The 8,729-nt window shown below is 45.0% G+C and overlaps 1 pseudogene; it reads left to right on the top strand.

Moving 5' to 3' along the window:
* The first annotated feature begins 322 nt into the window (after nt 1–322).
* Nucleotides 323–638, top strand: LOC133758699 (large ribosomal subunit protein eL37-like; annotated as a pseudogene).
* Nucleotides 639–8,729: the final 8,091 nt, after the last annotated feature.

The raw sequence follows: 8,729 nt of genomic DNA, 5'->3' as shown, positions 1-8,729 counted from the left end.
GGCAGAACACCCAGAAGGGAGTTAGAGGAGCAGGTGCAAGCACACCGGCCTATAATTTTACCTGCAGCACTGAGAGAATTCAGCTAAATGACGTGTGTACCTGCATCTGGAAACTGGTGAGGTTTTAGACAACCCATTCATAGTGATCGGGATGTTTTGCACGGATACAGCAGCCTCTTTGGGAGGGGCCCAGCTCAACTATCTTGCTCTGACATTGCACATTCCTCTTCATTCACTTATTTGGCAAGTATGTATGGAGTCCCTACTGAATACCAATATTTATATTAAATTAATATTAAATCACCAGATTGATAGAAGCCAGATGATGAAGGAAACATCATCATTTGGAAAGCATCACAAGCCACACAAGTTGTACCACCACTGTGGCTCTAAGGCCTATCACCTTCAGAAGCCACCCTGTGGCAAATGTGGCTACCATGCTGAGCACAAGAGAGCATAATTGGAGAGCCAATGCTAACAGTCAAAACACCACTGGGACTGGTCAAATGAGGCACCTAAAAATTGTATGCCGCAGCCAGAGGCATGGATTCCATGAAAGAGCAACACCTAAGCCCAACAGGGCAGCCACCGCAGCATCCAAATTGTCTTGCATATTTCAACTATCAGTCATGCAATAAAGTTGTAAAACCAAGAACAAAAAACACTGGACCATCTTTGCTCAAGAAATCCCCCTTTCTGGGGAATTTCTCCCTCGAAGGCCAGTGTTTCTCAGAAGCCGAGGTATGATCCAGGAAGTCTTCTTGGACCACCACAGCCCTTATCGAAGTCTGTCTGCCCTGCTCTGGGCTCCTGCAATGCTGGGCAGCCACACAAACCAGCGAGCGCTTGTCACATGCTGCCGTGGTGTGAGTCTCCTGTGTTCAGACCGCAGCAGAACCTGTGGGCAGCCTCATGTCCACTTAGCTCTCTAGGGGTTCTTTTAGTCGACATGGATCGGGCAGCTCCTGCATGCTGTACACTATGCTAAGCACCAGTGGCAGGAGCAGGGGCAGATGAATACGGTTTAGACTCACGAACATGATGGAGGGAGACAAGCCCATCGCTGTAACTCCATGTGACACAAACCAGAAAGAGCCTGGAGAAAGTGTTAGAGAAAAGTGGTGACTCCTCCTTGCAAGGTTGAAACAGGCTCCCCAGAGGCGGCAGAGTTCCACCTGCTCTCAGATAGGGTGAAAAGGCCAGGTGAATGAGGGGAGCCATTCACAGCTCCCCATCAATGGTCCTCCCCCAGGTCTTGCAAAGTGGGCAGGGCAGTTACTCTGTCTCTACTTCAACGGCTGGCAAGACACGTCAGCACCTTCCGAGGGGCTGCCAGTCATGGAAAGCAGTGAAGTGGCCCCCACCAGAGCGCTGGCTCCTCATCCTGTTATCTTTCTGCCACAGCACGCTGCCTCTGAATACACTGATGACCACGGTTTCAGCCTGCGAGGAAGTCAGGTGTTTCTTATTTTCTCAGTTACCATGAGTCCAGCAACCCAATTTAGTTAATTTATTGCATTTTCCCCTTCCATTTTTCATAATTCTCTCATTTATGAGGCCAAAGTTCTCAGGAATGCCCCTTCCACGAACCTTCCCTAAGGAAATAACCAGAGAGGCAGAGATTTATGTACAAACACTTTCATTGCAGAACTATTTATAATAACAGAAAATAAGAAACAACCTAGATTTCCAACAAAACGGACAAGTGGGCAGACCCTACACATCTTTCTGCACAATTTTAATGACACTTAAAAATGCTTATAATTAATGTTATAGGGGAAAATGACATACAAAGGTTCACGATCCAGATTTTTTTGTGCAAATATGTTTATAAATATCTCTTTTAAAAAGGGAAGGCTGCACAGCAAGATATTTTTAGTGGCCATCTTTGCACTATTTGTATTTTCTACATTTTCCACAGTGTGTATTTTATCCGAAAAAAAAAGCAATGAAAATGGTTTAATGAAATGCAGAAGTCATCAAGAGGTAGTAGAACAGAGACCGCAACCCTGCAGCATTCAGGATTCCCTAGAGAAACAGAAATAATAGGGTATATAAAAGGAGACTTCAGAAATTTGTGGAGAAAATGCGTTAAAGATAATGTAGGGAGCAGCACAGCCTGGGGCGCCTGCATCCCACGTTGGAGCTCCTGACTCTGAGTCTTGGCTGCACTTCCAGTTCCAGCAGCCTGCTAACGTTCACCCTGAGAAGCAGCAGATGATGGCCCAAGTGCTTGCTTTCTTGCCACCCATGTGGGAGATCTGGATGGAGTTCCTGGCTCCTGTCTTTGGACAGACCCAGTCCCAGCTATTGGGGCCATTTGTCTGTCACTCGGCCTTTGAAGTAAATAGATCTCAGAGAGAAAAAAAGGATATTGCAAGTTTTTCTATGAGTTTTTGAAGCTCCCTCATACATATATAACATTTACATATTTATCCATACATATGTATTCACACACAGATACCCTCAACTTGCAAGATTACAACCTAATAAACCATTGTAAGTTAAGAATATTGGAAGCTGAAAATGTATTGAATACACTAACCTACAGAACAATCCAGCTTAGCCCAGCGTATCCTAACCATGCTGAGAATCTTACATAGTCTACATTTGGGCTTTCTAACACAAAGTCTCTTTTCTAATTAAGCATTTAGTATTGCATATAATGTATTGAATATTAAAAGTAAAAAAACAGAATGGTTGGGTGGGTACACTCTCACATCATTGTATAGTCAAAAAATTGTAACGTGAAGCATTTTAAGTTGGGGACCATATGTGCACACACACACGTGTGTGTGTGCATGCACTGGCAGAGGGCGAGAGAGAAGTTTAAGGGAGTTTTCAGAACTGGCTGTGCCAACTTTACAGGTAGGCTGCCAGCCTGGAGGCGCAGGGAGCAGTTGCTGTCTGCTGGCAGAATCTCTTATTCAGAGATCAGTCTTTTTTTTTTTTTTTTAATTAAAGCTTTCAAATAATTAGAAGAAGCTCACTCACACTGTGGAAGGTAATTTGTTTTACTCAAAGTCTACCAATTTAAATATTAATGTCTTCTAAAGACTCCCTTCACAAAAACATCCAGAACAATGACCAAGTATATGGGTACTAAGAAAATAAGCAACAATATTAAAAATTATGAATTCCTAATGCCACAAGTCAGTGCTCAGTTTTCCTTAACTTGGGAAAAAGCCAGCCACCTCAGAGTTTTCTACTGTGCATCCCACTTTAAGGGCAGGTCCCAGCCAGCACAGTTACCCCAAACTGTATCCCATTCCCCTATTAAGATCTACTAAATAGGGGTCAGTGCCATGGCTCACTTGGTTAATCCTCCGCCTGTGGCGCCGGCATCCCATATGGGCGCCAGGTTCTAGTCCCAGTTGCCCCTCTTCCAGTCCAGCTCTCTGCTGTGGCCCAGGAAGGCAGTGGAGGATGGCCCAAGTGTTTGAGCGCCTGCTCCAGCATGGGAGATCAGGAGGAAGCACCTGGCTCCTGGCTTCGGATCGGCACAGCACTGGCCATGGTGGCCATTTCGGGGGTGAACCAGAGGAAGGGAGACCTTTCTCTTTGTCTCTCTCTCACTGTCTAAATCTGTCAAATTAAAAAAAAAAAATAAAAGATCTACTAAATACTTGTCCAGGGACCCAGTGATGCCAACTTGCCCTAAGAAATGGTCAGTGGGAAGCAGAATCCTTTAGGACCAAAGATGTGGGCCTTCCTGGGGCTGCCTGAGTATAGGGCCCCCACTGGATGCCTCCGTTGCTGCAGTCCAAGCAGGGGCAGTGGGAGCAGTCCTTCACTGTGGGCTATAGCCAAAAAATCACTCCTGCCCCAGGCCCTGATCAGAACACACAGCTTCTCCATCCGCCATAGACTTCTCCCCCATCTTTGGATGTGGGCATTCATTTCCTTCTGGGTTCCTGCTTACACTGATTGGTTCAGCTGTTGCCTTGGGCTCCAAATCCTCTGACCCTTTGTTGTCCCACCTCCATCTGGAACCTCGAAAGGGCAGGATCCCAGATTTTTGGTCAGTTCAAGACACAAAGAAAGTAATAAAGACATTCTGAGGGATATAATCACTGAAACACAAAGGCCAAGATTTTCGGAAGACTCAAAGTCATGCAAAAGAATAATGATCAAGGTTGGTTCCTGTCTTCCATGAATGGATAAGAGTCTTCCATTCAATATGGAAATATTTTTCTATTCATGCAAAAAGTATTTTATATTAAAAATCTTCTACAAGAAATTAGTTCTATGATTCCATCTATTTCACAGGAAAATTTGGACAAGTCTCCTGATTGAGAGGAGGAGCCTATGGTCTCATTTACTGATGGGATAAAGGACACAACCTTTAGGCATCTGATCATGTCAATGCCTGTTGGAGGCAGGTCTATGGTGGGTTAAGGGAACTGGTATGTTCCCGTGGAGGAAATGGCCTGTTAGGTGAGCTTGTCCCTTACTAAACCTAACAGTGTTGGTACACAATCTGGATGGATGAGGTACACACTTAGTGAACCAGGGTCCCAGAAATTCAACAGCCTGAAAAGTTTAGGTGGTAGATGATGTCTGATGAGATAGCATTTGACATGTGCCAGGCACTGTCCCAACGGTTTTGTATAGACAACTTCAGTTAATCCTGACAATGTCTCTATGAAGTGACTACAAAAATTCTGTAACTAAAGCTTAGAGAGACAACATGATCCAATAGCCCAGTCAGTGGTAGAGCTAGGAGGCAATCGCAGCACTGTGCTCTTATAAACATCCCTCTTCAACAACACATGTGCGCACACACACACACACACGAGTGATGGGATGCCAAAATCAAATGCCTTTTCTGCTCTTGCACTAAAACAGCATACACATGCACTGTCTCACCTTCCAATCTCAACCTGAAGCAACTGTCTGGCCCTTGCCCCATTCCTTCCACCTCAATATTCCAAATATTGCAAATGTAAGCAGCTGTATCCTTGTCCTGACTTTTCCTTCTCCATGTGCCCTGCTGTGGGAGCTGCAGGTGCAGAAGTCTCCAGCGATTGGGGTAAACAGGCACTCTCAGCTGACGAGACTCCTTCTTTTGTCTTGGCAGTGGTAAGGCAGTGTGGAGAAGCAGATAAGCTCAGGGCCAGGACCCAGGTGACCCCAGCTCCACCACCAACCATCCGGGGAGCCTCCTGGGAACAGGATTCTTGTCTCTACATTGAAGAGTTCGGTGAACTCTAAAACGCTAACAGATCATGTCTCAATGGTCTCTTACCAGGGGCCCCAGACTGTCTTTCCTTCTGAGAGCTTCATGATGGGTCTTTGAGCAAGAATGAGACACAAAGATATTTATTTTAGGAAACTTACCATCCACGCACACAAGTGTTTGTGGTGCTCTTGGGTGGCGCCATGAAAGAAAGACCCAACTGCTGACAGTGAACGTGTCTTTGCCAAATTCATCCCTTCATTCAGAGCAACTTGTTCTTCTTACAGGATACTGACAGAGGAGAAATCTAGGGCTACTCAGGGCCATTAAGTGAACACAAAAAAATGCCATGAGATTAAACAACTAATCCTTTTAAATCAATAAGAGTTTCCTAGGGCCTCTCATGGAGAAAGGCAAATATTTACAGTTCATCCGTTCTGTGCTTTAAACAGCATTGAGAAAGCGCCGAAGAGCAAAAATAGCTTCTGGGAGGCAGGCAGGTGTCCCAAGGCACTGAGAAAGCTGAGTCGGAGTCAAGGAGCCACATGTCGTTAGGAGAACCGCCCCTTGAGGGCTGGGCACAGCTGGCTTCCAAGCACTACCTAGGCCTTATTGAGTTGCGGCTCCTTCCTTCAAATGCTCGGATTACTGCAGTAAATCTCCTCCTCTTTAACACCCTGGGAAGCACCAGAACTGAGAGAAAATGAATCTGGTTCATGTCTTGGACCCACCAAGGTGGAGGGCAGATACTGTCATTCCTGACTAGCTGGTTTCCAGTTTCACGAAATCTTCCTTCCCAAGGTAAAACACATCAGAACTACATTTCCCAGCTTTACTCGCAATGAAAGTACATGCATGTAACCCGGGTCAGCTACACAATGTGTGGGGACAAGTGAATATTTTCAAAAAGCGGGTTGTGGCTGGGGCAGGCCCTGTGGTGCAGTAGGTTAGTCCTCTGCCTGCAGCACCGGCATCCCATATGGGCACCGGTTCTAGTCCTGGCTGTTCCTCTTCCAATCCAGCTCTCTGCTATGGCCTGAGAAAGCAGTGGAAGATGGCCCAAGTCCTTGGGCTCCTGCACCCATGTGGGAGACCAAGGGGAGACTCCTGGCTCCTGGCTTCAGATCAGCACAGCTCTGTCCATTGCGGTCAACTGGGGAGTGAACCAGCAGATGGAATACCTTTCTCTCTCTCTCTCCCTCTCACTGTCTGTAACTCTGCCTCTCAAATAAATAAATAAAATCTTTTTTTTAAAAAAAAAGTGTGTTGTGGTGGGGCGGGGGGGGGGGGGCAGCACTGTGATGTGGCAGGTAAAACTGCCACCTGCAGTGCCAGCATCCCATATGGGTGCTGATTCAGGTTCCAGATGCTCCACTTCCAATCCAGATCTCTGCTATGGCCTGAGAAAGCAGTAGATGGTCCAAGTCCTTGGGCCTCTCCACCCACGTGGGAGACCCTGAGGAAGCTCCTGGCTCCTGGCCTCAGATCTGTGCAGCTCCAGCAATTACAGCCGTCTAGGGAGTGAGCCAGCAAATGGAAGACTTCTCTTTCTCTCTCTGGCTCTGCCCTTCTTTAACTCTGAATTTCAAATAAATAAATAAATAAATAAATAAATATTTTTTTAAAAAAGCAGGTGAGGAAAGTACAGTTAGTGATGCTAAAATATAATTGATTTTTCTTTAAAAATATTTTATTTATCATAAAATCTACTAGGAGTGGTAGTGATACATTAATAACATTTTTAAAAGATTTATTTGAAAAGCAGAGTTACAAAGACAGAGGGAGAGACAGAGAGAGATCTTCCATCTGCTGGTTCACTCTCCAAGTGGTCCTGATGGCTGGGGCAGGGCCAGGCTAAAGCCAGGAGCCTGGAACTCCATCTGAGTCTACTGCCTGAGTACTGGGGCCCAAGTACTTGGTCTATCTTCTGTTGCTTTCCCAGGTGCATTAGCAGGGAGCTTGATCAGGACTCGCATCAGCATGCATATGGGTGCTTGCGTCCCAGGTGACAGCTTAACTCACTGTACCACAACACCAGCCCCAATAACAAATTTACAAATTGTGAAAGTATCAATTTTAAATAATTTAAGGAATACTATTAATATATCTTGATTGAGCCCAAGATTGTTCTGAAATACAGATTTTAATATATCTAGAATTAATGATTATTGCAGAATAAATTTTCTAAAAAGATTCAACTCCTCATACAAATCAGTTTTGTGTAAGTCTGAATTTAATTTTAGAAGCAAATTTATACAATAGAATTTTAACATTTCCTCTGACATTTCCTGTAATTTGTTGAAGTCCTACACAGCATCTTCAAAAAGTCCATAGAAAATTTTTATGAAAAAGCTTTGAATGGATTTCAAAATTTTTTGCACCATAATAAACTTAGCCTTCAATTCCACTTTCCACAATTTTCTGAAGTCCTCTCATACAGGAAACTGAAAATTGGCTTCATGATTTCTATATAATTCAAAGCACCTGTTTATATATGCCATCACTGTATCTCCAGTTACAAAGAAAAGTCAATCATAAAATTTTCTTCCTTGTTAATATTTGTATCACCCAAAACTTTATATGGACATAAAGTTATGTTGCATAACACGTGGCAATCAGAAAAAAATTTTAAAGATTTTTTATTTATTTATTTATTTATGTATCTGAAAAGCAAGAGTGATGGAGAGGGAGAGCAGAGAAAGAAATCCTCCCATCTGCTGGGTCACTCTTCCAAAGGCCACAGCAGCCAGGGCTGGGCAAGACCAAAACCAGCAGCCAGGAACTCTGTCTGCGTCACTTGGGCCATTCTCCACAGCATTCTCAGGCTCATTAGCAGGAAGCAGAGCAGCCAGGACTGGAACCAGAACTCCCAAATGGGATGCCAGCTTTGCAAACTGCAACTTAACCTGCTGAGCCACAACACCAGCCCCAGCAACCAAACTTTAGTTTCAGTTTTCAACGCTGCAAGCACTTGCTTGGCAATGATGTGATGATTTTCAAAACCAGAGATTCTTGAAGAATCTTATAATTCCTTGAAGGGCTTTATTGCAATGTCTCTGTGGATGCTTTTATTTTGTCCTAATGTGCCAAGTTCCAGCAAGTCCTATCCTGGCTGTCGGGCTGGAGAACTAGTGTTTGTGTAAATATCACAAGGATGCACAGACAACCTGGTTTCCTACCAAGGTCTCTCCCTAACTCCTATGAGGCTTTTCTCTCTCCCAGGCCCATGGCTACCACGACCACCACTATTGCTTCCTTTGTTACTGCTATTGCTGTTGCCATCACTGCCTTCAGTCTGGGCCCAGGTCTCTGCCTGGCCAACACCTGAACCTCAAGTGCCCTGGAACAGTGGCCATCCAAGCCAACTGCTCACTGCCCTCACCGCCCTTAGAGCTGCAGGCCAGAACCCACGTGCGCATGCGCAGCCGCCCTGTGTGTCTGCCCTGCACGCACATGCTCTGTTGTCCGCTCAGATTTCAGGGCAAAATACCAGTTCAATGATTACAATATTCAGAATTTCAAGACTGCAACAGCAACAGAGCATGAAGCC

The sequence above is a fragment of the Lepus europaeus genome, chromosome 4 (genome assembly GCF_033115175.1).
Source record: "Lepus europaeus isolate LE1 chromosome 4, mLepTim1.pri, whole genome shotgun sequence".
NCBI lineage: Eukaryota > Metazoa > Chordata > Mammalia > Lagomorpha > Leporidae > Lepus > Lepus europaeus.
Note: the sequence above shows the minus strand (reverse complement) of the source record. Positions and strands in the feature narration are given on the sequence as shown.